The sequence below is a fragment of the Protomyctophum bolini genome (assembly GCF_963924005.1).
Source record: "Protomyctophum bolini genome assembly, chromosome: 22".
Taxonomy (NCBI): domain Eukaryota; kingdom Metazoa; phylum Chordata; class Actinopteri; order Myctophiformes; family Myctophidae; genus Protomyctophum; species Protomyctophum bolini.
Genome location: NC_137883.1, coordinates 30,516,871 through 30,541,230, shown reverse-complemented (window position 1 = coordinate 30,541,230; position 24,360 = coordinate 30,516,871). Strand labels below are relative to the sequence as shown.

Below are 24,360 nucleotides of genomic sequence, written 5' to 3'. Positions count from 1 at the left end.
TGTCCCATTAAAGAGTATTGTAGAGGGTGAAGGTGTGGTTTCTGTTAGAAGAACAATGTGTAAACTGTCCTATTAAAGAGTATTGTAGAGGGTGAAGGTGTGGTTTCTGTTAGAAGAACAATGTGTAAACTGTCCTATTAAAGAGTATTGTAGAGGGTGAAGGTGTGGTTTCTGTTAGAAGAACAATGTGTAAACTGTCCTATTAAAGAGTATTGTAGAGGGTGAAGGTGTGGTTTCTGGGAGAAGAACAATATGTAAACTTGGCACCAGACCTGAAGTCCGCTCCCAGAGAGGCAGCCGTAGCATTCAGTTCACTCTGCATCTTGACTAGCTTCTTTCCCACACAGATCGCCACGCCAGCCAGCCAGGGCTCCAGCTTCCTTTTCCTGCACCTATTCATGACATTTAGAAATGAATACATTAAAATGTTTGTTTTTCATGGACCAACTCAGACAAAGGATTACTTTCATGTTTGACCCATTGAGTTACATAAGACCACAGCATTATCAATTGATGGACTAACGTTTATACTATTATTTTCTGGGAACTGCATCTGGGAAAATAAATTTACAGGATTTGGCTTTGCCTACTAGTGCGCAAGCAGAGCGCACGTAGTGTCGAGTCTCGACCGCTACAAACTGTCAAATCTCAGCTTCTCTGTGAAGGAACGTTTGAATTATTAGGTTTAGCTATTTGCTACCTACCTACTTTATGCATGTAAAAAAGTAGAATTATGAAGTATGGTACAAGTTTCTATCTATAAAAGAAATACAGTTTTATCGATTTAGAATTATTCTGGATCCCTTTTTAGTTTCTCAAAGAAAAATAAATCATCGATATCCGATAAAAAAATAAGTATATAAACTGAAATAAAATGTTATCACGTATACAGTATATTACTTAATATTGGACTATAGTGATATTAATCACTATAATCACTAAATGCTAAATGTCTATGTAATTCGTAAATTGATTAGCGGTATACTGTGGTTACTTTGCGCCACTTTTGATGCATATGACGTCAGGGTATAACTGGTATAACTAGCTCTCAATGATGACGTAATAAAGATGTGGATTAAAGGACCCAATGCCAGAGTGTAATTGGTTTTCGATGGTGACGTAATGACGATATGTTTCAGTTTAAAGGTAATGCTCCTATAATGTACAGTATACATGTATGTAATCTATGTATGTATATATGTATGATACTGTATGTATACATGTATGTAATCTGGCACCACTGCCGTATCAGGCACAAGTAGTCATTACATCATTTCCTGGGACGGTTCATATGCATCGAATATCGGCGAAACCAGTACTTGCGCAAGTAATAAATGGCCGGACTAATAATAATAATATTAAAATAAATAAAATCACACCCGTGTGAAGTGAGCGCCGCTCTTATCATTGTACATCATCATGACGTAAAATTCTCCAGTCGTCGAATGTAATGTTTCTGTAGGACGGAAATCTACACTATAGCTGAATATATTAGTGTAGATAGCGCCCTATAAATCTACACTAATAGCTGAATATAGGAGGGGCTAGCACCCTATAAATCTACACCAATAGCTGAATATAGGAGGGGCTAGCACCCTATAAATCTACACTAATAGCTGAATATAGGAGCGGCTAGCACCCTATAAATCTACACTAATAGCTGAATATAGGAGGGGCTAGCACCCTATAAATCTACACTAATAGCTGAATATAGGAGGGGCTAGCACCCTATAAATCTACACCAATAGCTGAATATAGGAGGGGCTAGCACCCTATAAATCTACACCAATAGCTGAATATAGGAGGGGCTAGCGCTAGGGATGTTGAAAAAGGTTGAAAATCGACTCGATTTTCGACTAGTGCTCACGGCGACTCAAAATGGACGAGTTGAAAAATCGTCTTTTTAATTAATAATTAATAAATAAATTAATTAAAATTATTAATATTTTGTAATGTCTTTTTCAAAAACGTTATAAAGTAACTGTTTTCAAAATGGGAGCGGGAACTGTAGGCCTATATGGGTGTGTGTGTGAGTGTGTCTGAACATGTCTGTGCTGGCGCGTCTGTGCTGCTGTCTTCTCAGAGTCCTCTCGTGTGTGTGCGCACTGCGCATCTGCGTTTACTTCCTGCTTGCCCACAGCAAAGTAAATAAATACCGCGCCGCGCGAAATATGGCAACTGCAGGTAGGAGTTTTGTGTGGGACTTTTTTGTGAAGATTGATGACAACAAACGTGTACAATGCAAACTGTGCGGCAAAAAGTATGCATATCACTCATCTACATCGGTGATGTCAACTCACATGCTGAGCAAACATCCACAGCCAAAGAAAGCCCAAAGCCACATGGACAACTTTACCGTGCAGCCTCGCCACTGTGACCCTCAGCGGGCTGAAATTAGGCTCACACAGTTGACAGCAAAGATGATAGCTGAAGATACCTTGCCAGTTAGCTTTGTCGAGGGTAAGGTCTGTGGTGGGAACTACATGAGAACAGGTATAAGAAACTGTCACGTTTAGCACGTCCCCGCAACATCTGTGCCGGCAGAGAGAGTTTTCTCTGCTGCGGGATTGATATTAAATAGGCTTCGCACTCGCCTTACCCCTGAGCACGTGGACATGCTTGTGTTTTTGAACAAGAACAAGTCAGTGGTTTAAGCTAGTCTACTCTAAAATGTTGAGCTGCTATTTGTTAATCTCCAGGCCATATACTGTATAGCGTACATTATATGTTAATTTCAATTGTTAAATGAGTGTTGGCCTCGCAGCGCGGCCTTGGGGATGAATCATTTCATTTAAAAAAAATGATTAATAAGTTGTACTGCACAGTGTTGTGCAGTGTTACTGTGTAGCTCATAGTAGTCTACCTATTGGTCTATTTTATATTTTGAAGGCTATTTGTTTTATGTCCGGTATGTAGGGCTAATGATTTCCAATTGATTTGGTCTGCAATGTGGCGTGATGGAAAGTTGGAAACGATAATTGCACAGTGTTCATGTTTAATTGCACAGATTTTCACTGTTAATTGTTACTTACTGTTGTTTAACTGTTAGGCCTAGAAGAATGTTTTGGATTTAAAATTGTAATGTTTTGCTGCTACGAACTTAAGTTCGTTGTAATTACAAATAGGCCTATAGTGCCCACGCACATGCCTGTTATTTTATTTGAAGCCTATAGAGCGCCGCAGTCCTGCCCCCTTTCAGAAAAGCGAGTGGCCCAGGAAATGAAACCCCAATGCATTCTTCCATCGGCACTTCGAATATAATTTATTTAAAGACGGTTACGCCGCGGACAAAGCCATTTCCTGGGCCACTCGCTTTTCTGAAAGGGGGCGTGACTGCGGCGCTCTATAATAGGCCTATTTTAGTGTCCATTTATTTTGGAACAGCTGCAAGTGTATTACTTTTCGTTTGTTTTGTAATAAATGTTACAGGCCATATAGCTACATTATAATGTTTAATTTGCCATGTTTACTGACTGTTAATTGGCACCGGGAGTCTGACATTATTCTAATTTTGTCAAACGTCGGCTTTCTTATATAGGCTGATGCTGCCTACGGATTACTGTTCCGTGTTTAATAAACACATGTTTATTGGTTACAAAATGAAGTTTAATTTGTATTGATTCATTCATTTGATTCACATTCTAAATACTATGGGTACAGCTGAAGAAGTTGTGGCGCTTCAAAGTAATGCACCGTTAGTTGCGCTGTCCTCAACTGCTGCGCAGCAAAAAGAAAAAAAAAAAAAGGAAAAAAGTCGTTCGACACGTCGATTTTAGGCCTCGATTCGTCGATTGGCCCCACATGAGTCGTTTGGCATCCCTAGCTAGCGCCCTATAAATCTACACCAATAGCTGAATATAGGAGGGGCTAGCACCCTATAAATCTACACTAATACCTGAATATATTAGTGTAGATAGCGCCCTATACATCTACGGCTAGCGCCCTATAAATCTACAGGAGGTTAATTATCTCCCTACAATGACCACCTAGCCAGACATTATCCCTTACATAAAGGAGGTTAATTATCTCCCAACAACGACCACCTAGCCAGACATTATCCCTTACATAAAGGAGGTTAATTATCTCCCTACAACGAACAGCTAGCCAGACATTATCCCTTACATAATCTCGAGATATTATCGTTTCATCAACATTATCTGTAGTGACAGTACGTACTGAGTTGTGGCTGGTCTTCTGGTTCCTCCTTAATAGAAACGTCTCTGGAAGAGTCTGGAGAGTTCATCTGCAGTCTGGACTCTGGCTCTGAAATGAAGGAATTAAATGTATTTATTGGGTTAGGTTAACCCTAACCCTAACCTTTTTAGGTCTTTTTTATTGATATAAAACCAAAAAAATAATATATGGATGGCCTCTCCTCCTGCAACAGTACCCCTTGCTGATTTGCGCAGCAGTTTACTTCCTTGTTTACGGCTCAGAAAGAGTCGCTCGTATCTTCTGTTTTCAGATATCCTGGTTAGGAATTCACGTTCTCTACGTAATGATGATCATGGCCCCTCCCCTCCGGACTACAACAGTCTAACCTCGCGTCACTTTAGAGTGTGCGCGTCACCTACACGCGGCTACACCTACACCTGAAGACAGCCCCGAGGAGAGTCCCTAGTCTCTACTCCGTTCCACCTACAACCCCAGGCCACCCCCACCGCTGCATTCCTCAAATTGTTTGTGTACTATCATGGCGTCTGCAGTGCAGAGTGATACTGATCCACAGACTCCATGGACAATATTTATTTGATCCGGAATACACAGAAGACCAACCCCGGCGCAGATGAAACGAGCATGCAGGGCAGCCCTGGATATTTTTGAGTGGTGCAACCACTCCTACAACCAGCAATGTCCGTGTACGTACCTGTGTACCTGTTTAGGTAGGTAGGTACCTGTGTGTGCACATGAGCCCGAGTATGTTACTGATTTATACCAGTAGGGGGCGCCAGAAACAGAGGGACGGGTAGTGCTGTGTCTCTAATGAGAGAGAGAGAGAGAGAGAGAGAGAGGGGGGGGGGGGGGGGGGGGGGGGAATTGCACCACTCAGTTCACACGTGTGTGATTTTTACTCAAGTAAGTATTTCTGTAGCCCTGAAACATGACTGTCATACGGTCATGTGAACCATGGCTAGTATTTCTGCAAAGTGTAAACAGTATGTAAACTTGCATAATCTAGCAATCGATTGCTTTGATGTGAGAGATTTATAAAGTTAGGGTAGTAGCTAGGCTATGTATGTGTATTTGTGTCGTAGTACTAGACTCGTTTCATATCAAGACTCCAGTTCATAGACGCAGCCATGTTCTATCATATCGTTACGTTGGGTCCCGAAAATAGAAGTTCTACAAGCTCACAACGCATCGCGTGTTCGACACTTTGTGAGCTTGTAGGTCTGTTATTTTCGGGGCACCAACGTCATGCATGCAACAAAGTATAAATGAGGCTTCACGTCGGATAGATGATGGCCATATATTGTTCTCATTTGATTTACAGGAGTCGGGAGGACAGACAATACGGATGTCGTTTTCAGCCTTCAAAGCGTGAGAGGAACTGATCATGCTGCATCGAGGGAAGAGTTGTGTTCACCTTATAAAGAAGAACGTTCCCTTTTACAAGCCTTCATGTCATCATTTCAAAACTCTGAAAACAGCTATAATGAAGTTATCTAATAAAACGTTTACATGATGTACACCTGCTTGCTGCTCATTGACTATTGTTGTGAATTATCTGCATGCTGTCTTACTGGCAGCCTCTGGTGGACACTCCCCATTCCCTGCACCCACAATCACACATGTGTTTGCCATTACACCACTCAACTCACTAGCCAATCACAGTCTAGGTGTGCCACATATAACCAGCAACTCACCCCACACTCCTCACTCAGTCTCCAGCCTTCACACAGGCAACATGCAGCACCTGCAGACCTCACTGAGTCTACCCATTACTCCAGCCATGCGTACTTGACCAAAGTAAGCCCTTATGTTCTGTATTGAATTAATGTATTCTATGCTATGTTGATCACCTTGCCTACTATGATTGTTCACATATGTATAAATGCCCAGTCTACCTGTTGATACGTACCCATTCTGTTGCCATATTCTGAACTATATTTGATCTACTTTATTGTCATGCTATAGCTAATATGTATTCCATTTCTTATATCTTGCTTGTAGAAACCATGGATTAAGGAGATAATAAACCTGACCTTGTTGAGAATATACCTTGGTGTCACATACTCTCTCTGACCGGGGATACTTGAGTGGTCAGCTCATAGCCCACCAACCCAACCAGCAGAAAATGTATTAACTATAATGTAAACAATGAAAAAAAGGTTGCACACAGTATCTAATTAATTATATATGATTTCCTTTTTCATAGAAGAGTATAGTTGTACGTGATCAAATGTTCTGATGAATTGAAAATGGAGGACCCTTTGAGCTTTTTATGGTTCTATCTTCAAGTAACAGTTTATGTATTGGCCAGTACTTTTGTTTTGAAATGTACCCATTCTGCATACTGTGAAATATAATGAAATGTACCCATTCTTCATACTGTGAAATATAATGAAATGTACCCATTATACATACTGTGAAATATAATGAAATGTACCCATTCTACATACTGTGAAATATAATGAAATGTACCCATTCTACATACTGTGAAATATAATGAAATGTACCCATTCTACATACTGTGAAATATAATGAAATGTACCCATTCTACATACTGTGAAATATAATGAAATGTACCCATTCTACATACTGTGAAATATAATGAAATGTACCCATTCTACATACTGTGAAATATAATGAACATGGCTATAAATACTTAAATGTACCCTTCTACATACTGTGAAATATAATGAAATGTACCCATTCTACACTGTGAAATATAATGAAATGAACCCATTCTACACACTGTGAAATATAATGAAATGTACCCATTCTACATACTGTGAAATATAATGAAATGTACCCATTCTACACACTGAAATATAATGAAATGTACCCATTCTGCATACTGTGAAATATAATGAAATGTACCCATTCTACATACTGTGAAATATAATGAAATGTACCCATTCTTCATACTGTGAAATATAATGAAATGTACCCATTCTACATACTGTGAAATATAATGAAATGTACCCATTCTACATACTGTGAAATATAATGAAATGTACCCATTCTGCATACTGTGAAATATAATGAAATGTACCCATTCTACATACTGTGAAATATAATGAAATGTACCCATTCTACATACTGTGAAATATAATGAAATGTACCCATTCTACATACTGTGAAATATAATGAAATGTACCCATTCTACATACTGTGAAATATAATGAAATGTACCCATTCTACATACTGTGAAATATAATGAAATGTACCCATTCTACATACTGTGAAATATAATGAAATGCACCCATTCTACATACTGTGAAATATAATGAAATGTACCCATTCTACACACTGTGAAATATAATGAAATGTACCCATTCTACACACTGTGAAATATAATGAAATGTACCCATTCTACACACTGTGAAATATGAAATGTACCCATTCTACACACTGTGAAATATGAAATGTACCCATTCTACACACTGTGAAATATAATGAAATGTACCCATTCTACACACTGTGAAATATAATGAAATGTACCCATTCTACACACTGTGAAATATAATGAAATGTACCCATTCTACATACTGTGAAATATAATTAATGTACCCATTCTACATACTGTGAAATATAATGAAATGTACCCATTCTACATACTGTGAAATATAATGAAATGTACCCATTCATACTGTGAAATATAATGAAATGTACCCATTCTACATACTGTGAAATATAATGAAATGCACCCATTCTACATACTGTGAAATAAAATGAAATGTACCCATTCTACATACTGTGAAATATAATGAAATGTACCCATTCTACATACTGTGAAATATAATGAAATGTACCCATTCTACATACTGTGAAATACAATTAAATGTACCCATTCTACATACTGTGAAATATAATGAAATGTACCCATTCTACATACTGTGAAATATAATGAAATGTACCCATTCTACATACTGTGAAATATAATGAAATGTACCCATTCTACATACTGTGAAATATAATGAAATGTACCCATTCTACATACTGTGAAATATAATGAAATGTACCCATTCTACATACTGTGAAATATAATGAAATGTACCCATTCTACATACTGTGAAATATAATGAACATGGCTATAAATACTTAAATGTACCCATTCTACATACTGTGAAATATAATGAAATGTACCCATTCTACACTGTGAAATATAATGAAATGTACCCATTCTACACACTGTGAAATATAATGAAATGTACCCATTCTACATACTGTGAAATATAATTAAATGTACCCATTCTACACACTGTGAAATATAATGAAATCTACCCATTCTGCATACTGTGAAATATAATGAAATGTACCCATTCTACATACTGTGAAATATAATGAAATGTACCCATTCTACATACTGTGAAATATAATGAAATGTACCCATTCTACATACTGTGAAATATAATGAAATGTACCCATTCTACATACTGTGAAATATAATGAAATGTACCCATTCTACATACTGTGAAATATAATGAAATGTACCCATTCTACATACTGTGAAATATAATGAAATGTACCCATTCTACATACTGTGAAATATAATGAACATGGCTATAAATACTTAAATGTACCCATTCTACATACTGTGAAATATAATTAAATGTACCCATTCTACACACTGTGAAATATAATGAAATCTACCCATTCTGCATACTGTGAAATATAATGAAATGTACCCATTCTACATACTGTGAAATATAATGAAATGTACCCATTCTACATACTGTGAAATATAATGAAATGTACCCATTCTACATACTGTGAAATATAATGAAATGTACCCATTCTACATACTGTGAAATATAATGAAATGTACCCATTCTACATACTGTGAAATATAATGAAATGTACCCATTCTACATACTGTGAAATATAATGAAATGTACCCATTCTACATACTGTGAAATATAATGAACATGGCTATAAATACTTAAATGTACCCATTCTACATACTGTGAAATATAATGAAATGTACCCATTCTACACTGTGAAATATAATGAAATGTACCCATTCTACACACTGTGAAATATAATGAAATGTACCCATTCTACATACTGTGAAATATAATTAAATGTACCCATTCTACACACTGTGAAATATAATGAAATCTACCCATTCTGCATACTGTGAAATATAATGAAATGTACCCATTCTACATACTGTGAAATATAATGAACATGGCTATAAATACTTAAATGTACCCATTCTACATACTGTGAAATATAATGAAATGTACCCATTCTACACTGTGAAATATAATGAAATGTACCCATTCTACACACTGTGAAATATAATGAAATGTACCCATTCTACATACTGTGAAATATAATTAAATGTACCCATTCTACACACTGTGAAATATAATGAAATCTACCCATTCTGCATACTGTGAAATATAATGAAATGTACCCATTCTACATACTGTGAAATATAATGAAATGTACCCATTCTTCATACTGTGAAATATAATGAAATGTACCCATTCTACATACTGTGAAATATAATGAAATGTACCCATTCTACATACTGTGAAATATAATGAAATGTACCCATTCTACATACTGTGAAATATAATGAAATGTACCCATTCTACATACTGTGAAATATAATGAAATGTACCCATTCTACATACTGTGAAATATAATGAAATGTACCCATTCTACATACTGTGAAATATAATGAAATGTACCCATTCATACTGTGAAATATAATGAAATGTACCCATTCTACATACTGTGAAATATAATGAAATGCACCCATTCTACATACTGTGAAAAATAATGAAATGTACCCATTCTACATACTGTGAAATAAAATGAAATGTACCCATTCTACATACTGTGAAATATAATGAAATGTACCCATTCTACATACTGTGAAATACAATTAAATGTACCCATTCTACATACTGTGAAATATAATGAAATGTACCCATTCTACATACTGTGAAATATAATGAAATGTACCCATTCTACATACTGTGAAATATAATGAAATGTACCCATTCTACATACTGTGAAATATAATGAAATGTACCCATTCTACACACTGTGAAATATAATGAAATGTACCCATTCTACATACTGTGAAAAATAATTAAATGTACCCATTCTACATACTGTGAAATATAATGAAATGTACCCATTCTACATACTGTGAAATATAATGAAATGTACCCATTCTACATACTGTGAAATATAATGAAATGTACCCATTCTACATACTGTGAAATATAATGAACATGGCTATAAATACTTAAATGTACCCATTCTACATACTGTGAAATATAATGAAATGTACCCATTCTACACTGTGAAATATAATGAAATGTACCCATTCTACACACTGTGAAATATAATGAAATGTACCCATTCTACATACTGTGAAATATAATTAAATGTACCCATTCTACACACTGTGAAATATAATGAAATGTACCCATTCTACATACTGTGAAATATAATGAAATGTGCCCATTCTACATACTGTGAAATACAATGAAATGTGCGCATTCTACACACTGAAATATAATTAAATGTACCCATTCTACATACTGTGAAATATAATTAAATGTACCCATTCTACATACTGTGAAATATAATTAAATGTACCCATTCTACATACTGTGAAATATAATTAAATGTACCCATTCTACATACTGTGAAATATAATGAAATGTACCCATTCTACATACTGTGAAATATAATGAAATGTACCCATTCTACATACTGTGAAATATAATGAAATGTACCCATTCTACATACTGTGAAATATAATTAAATGTACCCATTCTACATACTGTGAAATATAATTAAATGTACCCATTCTACATACTGTGAAATATAATTAAATGTACCCATTCTACATACTGTGAAATATAATGAAATGTACCCATTCTGCATACTGTGAAATATAATGAAATGTACCCATTCTACATACTGTGAAATATAATGAAATGTACTCATTCTACATACTGTGAAATATAATGAAATGTACCCATTCTACATACTGTGAAATATAATGAAATGTACCCATTCATACTGTGAAATATAATGAAATGTACCCATTCTACATACTGTGAAATATAATGAAATGTACCCATTCTACACACTGTGAAATATAATGAAATGTACCCATTCTACACACTGTGAAATATAATTAAATGTACCCATTCTGCATACTGTGAAATATAATGAAATGTACCCATTCTACACACTGAAATATAATGAAATGTACTCATTCTACACACTGTGAAATATAATGAAATGTACCCATTCTACCCATTCTAGTGAAATATAATGAAATGTACCCATTCTACATACTGTGAAATATAATTAAATGTACCCATTCTACACACTGTGAAATATAATGAAATGTACCCATTCTACACACTGTGAAATATAATGAAATGTACCCATTCTACACACTGTGAAATATAATGAAATGTAACCATTCTACATACTGTGAAATAGAATTAAATGTACCCATTCTACATACTGTGAAATATAATTAAATGTACCCATTCTACACACTGTGAAATATAATGAAATGTACCCATTCTGCATACTGTGAAATATAATTAAATGTACCCATTCTACACACTGTGAAATATAATGAAATGTACCCATTCTACATACTGTGAAATATAATGAAATGTACCCATTCTACACACTGTGAAATATAATGAAATGCACCCATTCTACATACTGTGAAATATAATGAAATGTACCCATTCTACACACTGTGAAATATAATGAAATGTACCCATTCTACACACTGTGAAATATAATGAAATGTACCCATTCTACATACTGTGAAATATAATGAAATGTACCCATTCTACACACTGTGAAATATAATGAAATGCACCCATTCTACACACTGTGAAATATAATGAAATGTACCCATTCTACACACTGTGAAATATAATGAAATGTACCCATTCTACACACTGTGAAATATAATGAAATGTACCCATTCTACATACTGTGAAATACAATGAAATGTACCCATTCTACATACTGTGAAATATAATGAAATGTACCCATTCTACATACTGTGAAATATAATGAAATGTACCCATTCTACATACTGTGAAATATAATGAAATGTACCCATTCTACATACTGTGAAATATAATGAAATGTACCCATTCTACAAACTGTGAAATATAATGAAATGTACCCATTCTACATACTGTGAAATATAATGAAATGTACCCATTCTACATACTGTGAAATATAATGAAATGCACCCATTCTACATACTGTGAAATATAATGAAATGTACCCATTCTACATACTGTGAAATATAATGAAATGCACCCATTCTACATACTGTGAAAGTGAAATATAATGAAATGCACCCATTCTACATACTGTGAAATATAATGAAATGCACCCATTCTACATACTGTGAAAGTGAAATATAATGAAATGTACCATTTTCAATCAATCAATCAATCACACCTCCATATCACGTGTAATTGTGTCTTGTTCCACACAGTTGAAGCACAATCATTTGACTGTCAACTGTTGCATCATGTGACAACGAACACCTTGTAGCTGGAAAGGGGGGGGACTTACTGTGGTCTGGCTGCTCTTCCGTTTCCTCCTGTTTCATTGAAACGGGTCTGGCTGAGTCTGGACAGATCATCTGCTGTCTGGACTCCACAGTCTAGAAAGAAACAATTAAAATACCAAAGTACCACAGTCTAGAAAGAAACAATTAAAATACCAAAGTTCGGGAATAATTATAAAGACTCTGAGAGACACTGAGGGCCGATTCATACTCCTATTTTACCGCTGTTTCGGCGCTGTAGTGCCGAAAGGATTTCGGCTCGTCAGTAGCACCGAAGAGGCGACTTTAGGACGGTACCCGCCCCCCCGAACCTCAAATGACGTCACATTGTAGGCTCTACAGAGCCAAATGACGTCACATTGTAGGCTCTACAGAGCCAAATGACGTCACATTGTAGGCTCTACAGAGCCAAATGACGTCACATTGTAGGCTCTACAGAGCCAAATGACGTCACATTGTAGGCTCTACAGCGCCGAACCCACTTCTATTCGGCTCTAAAATAGGAGTATGAATCGGCCCTTACAGTGACTAAGGAAGGAGTAACTGATTGTGGTAATGACCTTAGAGTATAAGAGTTAATAACGTTCACTCTGAAAGAATATACATATATGCCGCACTAGATCAGCTTGTAGATCTGCTATTTTTCAACAGCTAAAGCATAACATAATGCTTAAAACACCAAAAAGGGGTTCCTGTAACGTAAGGGCCTTTTTCACCTCAATATGGTGTGGGAAATCTTAATGTAATTCTCTCTCTGATAGAAGATTTGCTCTCTTTAAAAAAGGTACAATTTATTTATTAGAAAATATAAATTTTAATTATTTAGTAGTAGTTTAGTTTATTTTGGTCATAAAATGAACATAAAATGTATTCATTTGATCATTCTTTTTTGCAACTCTAGATGTTTTTATAATGGGATGAATCTATAGTTGCAATACCCTCCATTTATCCAAATTGCGTTTGTGATCTGCTTGTAATAAACAACGTTAAACTCACCAACATTGCAGCTGTAGGGAAAGCTCAACTTATCCTCTTTCAATCTGCAAAGCGTTTATTTCATAATCCACCATAGAAATGTTATGAGATACTTTCTGTCAAGGAATCCTGTGCATGTGATTCTTTTTCTAAGTGCTGGAGTTTGGAGGCACTCATTTTTATTAACGGGTCGTGCTGCTGCCTCCTGCATTATGTGGACATTCAGGCGGTACGCAGGGCCGTTCAGTGACTTCGACGAGTGCTTCCAAGCTCAAACACTTTGAAAAAGAATCACCTGCACAGAATGTCTTGACAGAAAGTATCTCATAGCAACATGTTCTACGGTGGATTTTTATGAAACAAACGCTTTGCAGATTGAAAAAGGATCATTCAAGCTTTCCCTACAGCTGCAATGTTGGTGAGTTGAACGTTGTTTATTACAAGCAGATCACAAAAGCAATTTGGATAAATGGGGAGTCAATGGAGGGTATTGCAACTCTAGATTCGTCCCATTATAAAAACATCTAGAGTTGCAAATCGCGGCTAGGCTGATTCAAGCCAGTGGCTTATTTAGCTTGTAATCATTTTCACATCAAAAGCAAACTCAATGTCGTTGAAGTGGGACTCATAAAATGTCCCTGGGACTAATTTCTAAAAGACCATCCCTGAATCCCTGGACTCATTACATTGAAAACCTATTTACATCTCTGTTAATGTGATCATTTTGCCTCCAATTGCATTGGAGGTAAAAAAAAAATGTTGAGACAATGTTATTAGGTTGTGGAAATTATATGCTGTGTAGGCAGCCAGCTCTGGTCCACAGCTCTAATGCCTTCATTAGAGCCAAGTCCTGCCCTATGCAGGAGCTAACTATTTCCGTAGACAACGCCCTGGCAACGTCTGTCCCAACAGCCATGAATCTTGGTGTTGTCCTGGACAGTCAGCTCTCGTTCAAAACTCACATCACAGCTGTCACTCGATCCTGTAGGTTCACACTCTATAACATACGACGAATTAGTCCGTTCCTCACCCAGGAATCAGCCCAGCTCCTAATCCAGACAACAGTCTTGTCAAAACTCGACTATTGTAACTCCCTCCTTACTGGCCTACCAGCATGTGCACTTGCTGGCATTCAAAGCAACCAAAGGTATGGCTCCCCCATATCTTGCAAGTATGATCGAACCCTACAAACCCTCCCGCGCACTCAGATCAGCCAACGCAGGGAAGCTGGAAGTACCCTCACTAAAAACGCCGGGACAACGCTCCGCACATCCCAAACTCTTCTCCCTTCTGGCTCTAAAACTGTGGAATGCACTTCCCATTGCAGTCAGAACTGCAGCATCACTCCCAATCTTCCGCCGTAGTCTGAAAAGACTCCATCATGGCCCATAGCACTTACCCTACCCCCTTAGATAGCATTTCTGTAGACTTAGATAGCATTTGATACAGACTTATAGCATGTTATGTAGACAGCACTATAATTGCATTGTATGTAGTCATAGCACGTCATAGTACATATGTATAGCATAGTTGCGAACGCAGTGATTGCGAACGCAGTGAGCACTTACTATGAGACCTAGCAGATCATGTCTTTCTGTGTGTGTCCCCTTTGTGCCCATATATGGAGCTGAGTGATTTGTGAATTAGGGCTGTCAGTTCACCTCTATAATCCAATTCGAATTTCATTGCTTAATTATTTGTAATTTTCGAATATATTCGAATATTTACATTGTATTTTAGCTCATATTTAGCCTATAATAATACACAGAATAACAAGGTTTTGACGATGCACGTTCTGTCCACTAGAGGGCCCCCCCTTCCAAACGACAAAGGAGTACTTTCAGAACATGTAATAATGGTTTTCGGCACAAAATAGCGTTTAAACTGTTGTTTTATTGAGCACAGTGCACTCAGCACGGTAAGATTGTTGTCTGTCTATAGTGCAAATGCATTTTACAGTGAACGTTGTATACTTCTGATACAGTATAGTCTGAGTAGTGAGTAGGCTAGTCAGGAATCATGAACTTTTTCTTTTTTCTTTTTAAACGGAATGCTGTCACGATGAGATAGAGATGCCTATATTTTGCGCTAAAGTAATTGTTGAATAACACATAAATGTAGGTTTTAAGGCTAGAATGGCATTGTAGTGGACTATAGTGAGAGGCGAGATTGTCTTTCCTTCATTGCGGGACTGCAGGACTAGTCTGGAGATATACTCGTGGATGATCAGCTTCAGACAGTCAGTGTTTTGGTTCGTACCTGGAGTTTTGCATTATCTCCGCTGTGCATAGCAGCACAGGGGAACTGTCTTTAATATATCCATGGTCGTTTTCAGTTGCTTTCCATGTGCAACACAAAAGTAGCCTACCATGTGTTTGTTTTGGTAATAGCCTACTGCAGGCGCAGCCATGCTGATTCACGTAATCGCGTAGGACAAAATGAAACCAGCCGGACCAACGTTAATGGTTTAATGCACGTAGGACCCGCATTTTCAAACTGTCCACAATATGCGACAGACTCGACGGTACTAATAAAACATGCGAGTGATTCTTCTTAGTTGCAGCGCGCTGTGCGACTGCGTGTGTGCATGCGTGCAGAGGAGGGAGGAGGTGACGAGGCGCGCGTGTGACCGTGTGTGCGTGCGTGCAGATGGGAGATTTCACAGCGGTAGATTCGTTACTCAATACATTTAGTGAGCGGATAAAATAACATAAAACAAAATAAAAATATTAAATAGAATTAATAAATGATAAAAGCTCCATTCGAATGGCAATTTTAGCTTTCGAATATATATATATTTTTTAATATTCGAATTTCTTTCATATTATGAAATTCGTTCTGACAGCCCTATTGTGAATCACTCAGCTCCATATATGGGCACAAAAGGGGCCAGGTCCACATATACAGTAACAGCGGGACAGACACACAGACAGACAGACGACAGACAGACATGCACACACACGAGCTGCTGTTTTTTTTTAATGTTTTTATGTGATGTATTCGCATGCTTTTTTGTTCTTGCTTAATGTAAGTCGCTCTGGATTAACAGCGTCTGCTAAATGCCTAAATTGTAAATTGTGGACCAGAGCTGGCTGCCTACTAGCCCCACAAGCAGAACCCAAATGTAGTAAAGTTTCTGACACTTTTATGACTTTACCCATTGGGTCCTTCCTGGTTCACGCTGGGCTGCTACCAGTTATGCACACACAAATACAATGTAAACACGTAAGGAGAAAAGATTCTGCGCGGTTTTACGATGTTTTTTCCTGTGCTGGCTTACGAATGTGCGAACTATAAGTACCTTACATACCTCTGAGAAAATCTCCTGTGTCGCGGAAGCCGTTAAGTCTTTTTAATCCATGTTTGATTAAAAATGTCGCTTCTTCCTACCTTGTTTATTGACACCTCATTGTACCGCCTATCTGGCTAGCTAATGGCGCTATAGCTATGACGTAGCCTGCACAAGCCAACCGCACATCGGGAGGCGGTACAATAAACTGTAAATAAACAAGAAGAAATCAAAGCGACATTTTTAATCAAACATGGATTAAAAATACTTAACGGCTTCCGCGACACAGGAGATTTTCTCAGAGGTATGTAAGGTACTTATAGTTCGCACATTCGTAAGCCATAACAGGTAAAAACGGCGTAATACCGCGCAGATCGACTAAACGAGGAGTTTGTTTAGGTCCGCGTTCCAACAATCGCATTAGAAAATGTTGTAATGTCCAGGAACCCTACGCAAAGCTAGGTCCAATCATAAAAGCTTTCGGAGGGTTCCGAGAGGGGCTAGCTGCCTACTAGCTCTGGTCCATAGCTCTAATGAGTGGACCAGAGCTGGCTGCCTACTACTACTACTACTACTAATAATAATGAAAACATTGTTTTATTTTGTCAGGTTCACTAATAATACTGGAATGCCTCATTTTCTTTCAGGACAATATGTAAACAAAGCATGACACACTGTTCTTATTGTATATTGGTTGATTGATTGATTGAAATATTTATTAACAGTTTGCAGAATTCTAGTACATTTCAAGCACAACTCAACAAAGACCACAGGGTCCACCTTGTTCAATTCATCAAAACATTTAGAGACGTACAAATAGACACTTCTATATAGCCAAAGAACAGAACAGGAATTCATCATAAAGGAGGTAAAAAGGGGAAATAAACATATACAGTGAGGGGAAAAACTACCTTCTACTGGTAGAAAACACACATTCTTAGTGTATATATTATATATTCTTATTGTATATATTATATATTCTTATTGTATATAGTAAAAAAAAACATAAACATACCGTTTTGTTCTGGTAGAAACGCCTCCAGTCCAACGTGTGTACTTGAAGCTAGCTCAGCGTTAGCTTAGCTTACTAAACAAACAAACTCCGTATGAAATAAAGAAATTCCTCCCGTTTTCACAACGAGACAATCTGTCCGTTATTCTCTTTAGTCACACAGACACAGGCTCGTTCAGACCGTTTAAACATTATGAAGAAAGGTTTTCTCCATGGAGGATAAGCTGTTTATTCTAATAACTTCTAACAGACTTTCCGTGAATCTCGTTCACTCTCAAATTCTCAATAGTGTTTCCACCCGTACGACAGACAGGGACGGTCGAGGAACTCTCTCTCTCGTCCGGGTGGAAACACACAGGCTGCGTCCGAATTCATTCCCTATGCCCATAGAGTATTAAAAGCCTATGCCCCATATAGACATAGTGCACTACTTTTGGGGTTCCGCCATTTTGTTATAGTGTCCGAATGTGTAGTGAGCATTTTTGCACCCTAACGTAGTGGACTGAAGTATCCCACAATGCACCGGGAATTGTAGGGAGCAGGGGCCAGCTAGGCACTCCAATGTTGAAGCGCTGGTCCCTAGTGGTAAGAGGAAGGACTGCAGGCGGACCCGTGGATTCTTGACGAGGAAACCCCGTGCAACCGAGCGCCCAATGTAAAGCCCAGGTGCACTCTGGGTGCACTTCCGCATTTGGACACCAAAATGTGGTGTCCAAATGCGGAAGTGAAATGCTGAATCAGCGAAATAGACGGTACTTCCGGCAGCTTTCCGGGTGCTTCAAAACGCCACTGAGCAACTTCCACTGACATGAATAGCGGAGGGGGCGGAGCTTCGCGCTAGTTTAGTCTCTATCCTTTTAATACTCTATGGGAGCATCCGATGGTCACTACAAAAACACAGCGAAGCAAATCTGCCCCATAATGCATTGCGCAAGCTCGCTCTTGAACGCACATGCACGCGTTTGCGCACGTGCGCTGCTTCTGCATGCATTGCGCTCATTGCGCTCCAACTCAGAAGAGGCAGAAGTTGAACCAGCGAAAGAAGTTGAACTCAACACAAATTTACTTTTTAAACTTTCTTCCCTGGCGGATCTTGAAGCTACAGATCTCGAGACAAATGATCTGTGCATTTATTTGAAATTGTTTTTTTTTATTTATAATAAATCTACTCATTTGCAATAGTATTACTAATCTGAATTCATTGTATCACCCAGGCCCAGCGCATGACGTTAGGAGAGGAATCAGTTGCTTGCTGTAGAATATATTTGTGAGATTCTTTATCACAAACGTAGGCTAAATACATGCATGTGATGTGAGACACATATTAATTGTGTCCGAACATATGTTTTATTAATATTCATTCATTCCTGCCAGGATTAGCGGGGGTTCATGTGGTTAATCAATCATGCTGCTGATATTTTCATTATGGCCAAGGTGGTGCACTGTTTTCATATTGCTGGATAATGGATATAGCCTAATATTAATTTATTGATAATAATCATAGGCCCATTGTTATTTTAAAATAACCTTTTTATCATAGACATATAGGCCTAAATGCCTGCAAACATATTTTCATTAACCTATTTTTTTCTTTATTCATTCATGAATTTAAAAATAACTTTACAAACTGTCCAGCCTGCAGTCACTTTTTTGATACAGTCTGTTCCTAGCGGAAATTCAGCAGCAGCGTTTTGACTGGTTTCTTACTGTCAGTTGATTCTTCATATCCAAATGAGTGAAACGGCCGGGATGATTTGTTTATTTTTCAAACAGTTCTTTATGAGGCGATCTGAAAAAACCTAATGGGGATTACAATGCAAATAAAAAATACATGAACCCGCGGACCTGCAGCGCCCTCTACCGATATTGACGTCAGAGTCGGTGCTCCCCATACAGGGAGTATTGTCCGAAATCATCACTATAGAGTCCACTAGAGTCTGGTTCCCCATATGGGGGAGTAGGGAACAACCCCTATGGGAACAACCCTAGCTGTTCTGAGTTCCTTCTTCTTCTTCTTCTTCTTCTTCTTCTTCTTCTTCTTCTTCTTCTTCTTCTTTTCCGGCAGACTGGATGCCTTCCGGCACATTGCTGCCCTCCACAGGTTGGGATAATGGGCGCGTTCGGAAATGCACCGGGAATGTGGTCAGTTTGTTGAGTGTGGTGGACGGTGACGTCACAGAGTGCGTTCAGTGTGCCTTATTGCGAACGCAGTGATTGCGAAATCAGTGAGCACTTACTATGAGACCTAGCAGATCATGTCTGTCTGTGTGTCCGTGTGTCCGTGTGTCCCCCCTTTGTGCCCATATATGGAGCTGAGTGATTTGTTTGTGATTTACAATTTACAATTTACAATTTAGGCATTTAGCAGACGCTCTTAATCCAGAGCGACTTACATTAAGCAAGAACAAAAGCATGGGAATACATCACATAAAAACATTCATCATGAAACATGCGTGAGCTAAGAAAGTAACAGTGGAATATCTATATAATGAAACTTATACGTATAAACTATATATACTACTATGCTATACATATGTACTATGGCGTGCTATGACTATATACAATGCAATTCTAGTGCTGTCTACATAACATGCTATAAGTTTTAAATGCTATAGAAGTCTACAGAAGTGCTATCTAGGGTAGAGTAAGTGCTATGGGCCATGATGGAGTCTGAAAAGGTGGGTTTTCAGACCACGGCGGAAGATTGGGAGTGATGCTGCAGTTCTGACTGCCATGGGAAGTGCATTCCACAGTTTTGGAGCCAGAAGGGAGAAGAGTTTGGGACGTGTGGAGCGTTGTCCCGGCGTTTTTAGTGAGGGTACTTCCAGCTTCCCTGCGTTAGCTGATCTGAGTGCGCGGGAGGGTTTGTAGGGGTCAATCATACTTGCAAGATATGGGGGAGCCATACCTTTGGTTGCTTTGAATGCCAGCATCAGAGTTTTGTATTCTGTGCATGATTGATGCAACACACTCCATATTTGGACGTATAGCTGCTTTGGGGACTCCTTATATGTTTATGGCTAAGTTAAAAACGTAACTTAAAAAAAATAATAACTTAAAAATAAATCTTAAAAAAACCAAAATATGTATGAGCTGCGTTCGCTTCCCGCGTTTGCGCGTCTTACTGGTTTACGAACGACCACAGCTGTGACGCATTCACACGAATCACACCGGCCAACCCCAGCTTCAGGGTTAGGGTCGCTCAGTGCGGGCACTCGGCACACCCGGTGCGCAGCGCACTCACTGGGTTTTAGAACGACAACGCACTGAGTGCACTGAATAAACGAACGACAAGAGAGCACACCAGTGCGTTCAGGGCTCATTTCCGAACGCACCCATGATCCCCTTTTAAAAAAACTAATACTGTAATAATTATAAAATCACACCCCTGTGAAGTGGTCACAGTCATCACAACATTGCACTGCTCACTTCACAGGGGTGTAATTTTTATTATTATTACAGTATTCGGTTTTTTTCTTATGAAAGCAGAGAGTCTTCTGTTTCATACGGTATAGTATGTACATGTCGCTCTAGGCCTTATTTTGTGAATAATAGTTCTTCAAGGCATGGACCTGTACAACTGCATTCAATTATAGCCTACTGACAAACTACATGGGATCAATGTGTATTTGTTTTCCTTCTAAAAGTAGACATTCAGGGCTTTCATTCAGTGTGTAGTATGTATATGATAATAATTAATTTATGTTTATTTGACCTGCCTGTCAATGTCTGTGACTTTAAACCTTTATAACTCGCTATGACGATAACTTCATGATGATGATTTTGCACATATCTGATCATTGCCTCAATCGTAGCCCCATATGTGCCCTGGCCCCTCTCCCTACGCTCATTCTGTCATCTCGGAGCTACATAATGAGCGTATGCCTCAATCTCAGTAACAGGGGGGGGGGCAACTATCGTTTCAGAATGATAGTATAAGGTGAGACGCGTTACTGGATCGGTGAGGTTAGTGGTTATCATGTCTGGACATGTTTGGGCAAAGAAGAAGAAGCACGTAGGAGCGATCAACAATGGGGGAAATAGCTTCATCCACCACGGCATCGAGAGAGATGCCAAGCCCGGCTGTGATATCGACAAAATAACAACTCGATGGCTTCCGCAGTTTAGGATGAGGATGTGTATTCGTTATACATTACAAACGGGTCGATGACGTCCCAGACGCCTTCATTGCGGTCTTATCACTGCAATTATAATGAATACAAAGGTTACAATCACAACCGATAGTGACGGCTGCATTGGCTGGCGAAGACGCTATGGCTGGCGATCTCCAGCAAAGTACATGTAAAGCGCCCAGTTGATCATGGCGGTCCCTCGATAATGTGAGTCGTTTCGTGCAATCTGTCCATGACTGACTCCATGTGTGTTGCAAACGTTATGAAATCAAATGCCGATCGTTGCAGGTTTATATACGGGCAGAGAGCAAATCGCGTTATATCTTTTTCCGAGAATGAGAGAAGTGCAAGCCTAGGCAGTTGAAACTTGAAAGCACAGTGGCAGTGGGGGGGAACTCAAACTGCCAATGCGATCCAAGACGAAGAGACACCCCCACAATGCTCCCTCGGGAGAAACCATGTAGAAACAGGAGGGGAGGGGGAATCGAGTGTATTCACACACACTAGAGCATGGACACGTCCATTTTAGATCCCCTGACATCTGCGTTGGTCTATGCCGGGTAGGCCGTCTCCATTACGTCGTAATGGAGGGCTGACCAATGGAGACCAACACATCTTTTCAGGAGGGGGGGGCTTTTAACTCTTTGTAGAGCTGATCGGTGTTACCATCTATGTTGTCCGGGCGCATATAGAGTTGAAGTGCAGTATTAATCAATAAAAAAAACATAAAGACGTATAGATACGCTTTGCGCATACCATGACCGAGATTAAAAAAGCATATTGATATGCTTATAGCATTCGATGTGTTAAACTGCTGGAGCACTAAGTCCTCCATGTCTGGGAGCAGGGGCACCAAGAGGGAGTGCGGCTGGTCCCCCCCCTCGTCGTCGAACCGGGAGGTTTTCTGTGTCAGCCCTGAGGGCAGCTCGACATCCAAGGCCTGTGCGGCCCGTGCTATGAGCTCAAGATCGGAGGAGGGGTACTGCTCTTGTTCCTGCTCCTCCTCCGCCTGTGCCTCCTCCCCCTCCTGCCAGGGGGGGAGGTCTTCTTCCTCGAGGTCATCGGGGTCATCCCCCAGGACATCAACATCCTCCTCCGACCCCCCCTCCAGGTGCACCTCCTCCTGGAGTCCTGGCCTACAACGGCAGCAGGGTGCTGTGGAGCCGGTGGGGCCGATATTGTGGCCGTAGGGCGCGGCAGAGTTATAAGGCGCCGTAGAGCCGGAGGAGCCACCACTATGGCTGCCGGACGCCGTGGGGTTGTCGGATTTAGCGGAGCTGGTGGGGCTGACGAAGCTCCCTCACTCTACCCGGAAGGATGGATGCCGGGTCCAAACTGGCCATGTGTGCATGGTCCGGACCCAAGCACAACATGCACCTGTCATGGCCGTCCTCCATGGGCATTTTCACCGCACACACCGAACAGGTGTGCACTGAACTGGCCATGTTTCTGTTTCCCCTATGTACCTACATATATAGCTATGTGTTATAATTTACATATATATGTTCATATACATATATAGATATCTATCTATTTACTTATTTTATTATTCAGACAAGTATATAGACATGTATTATAACTGCATATATTTAATTTATATATATTTAATTTATATATATATATATATATATATATATATATATATATATATATATATATATATATATATATAAATACATGCTATTTATTTATTTAGTACCTGGATGGGTATATAGATATGTATCACAGTATACTATCTTCTATACCTATATATCTATAAGTGTGTATAAACCCACTTATATTATAGACAACCTGGCAACCAGCCTACACGACGAGCCCCCTCCCCCCACGCCGACGTGATGACGTCAACGCGGAAGTCGGGAGTTTGTTATTGTTTTTCCCTCTCTGCCGTGTGATCTATACAGCCGCGATGGTCAACCGGGAGGTTCGCCGACGAGCTCTGCAGCCAGGGAACCAAGGATCTACCAACGAGGTCGGCTTCACGCTTGGACCCTTTGGCCACACCGAACGCCGCCCCAAGGTTTCCCCCGACGAGCAGGTTTCACCAAGGAGCGGTCGCACGGGCAAGACTGAGGCTTCCTCCGCGGGGCAGATTCGGCACTCAGTCTTGTTGCTGTTGTTGTTTTTTTGTGGAGCTACGCGGCGCCCCGAGAGGAGGGCTCTCTTCTTACCTAAGGTAAGTGGACTGTGT

General features: G+C 39.2%; 1 long non-coding RNA gene across 1 annotated transcript in view; it reads right to left on the bottom strand.

The window, feature by feature from the left end:
• Positions 1 to 18,305, bottom strand: part of LOC308309428 — a 37,955-nt gene extending 19,650 nt beyond the window's left edge. Inside the window, exons 1-4 of the long non-coding RNA XR_013963396.1 lie at positions 18,040 to 18,305; positions 12,766 to 12,856; positions 4,177 to 4,263; positions 273 to 392 (exon numbers count right to left, since the gene is read on the bottom strand). This is a non-coding gene — a long non-coding RNA (uncharacterized lncRNA). The remainder of the gene's footprint in view (positions 1 to 272; positions 393 to 4,176; positions 4,264 to 12,765; positions 12,857 to 18,039) is intronic.
• Positions 18,306 to 24,360: the final 6,055 nt, after the last annotated feature.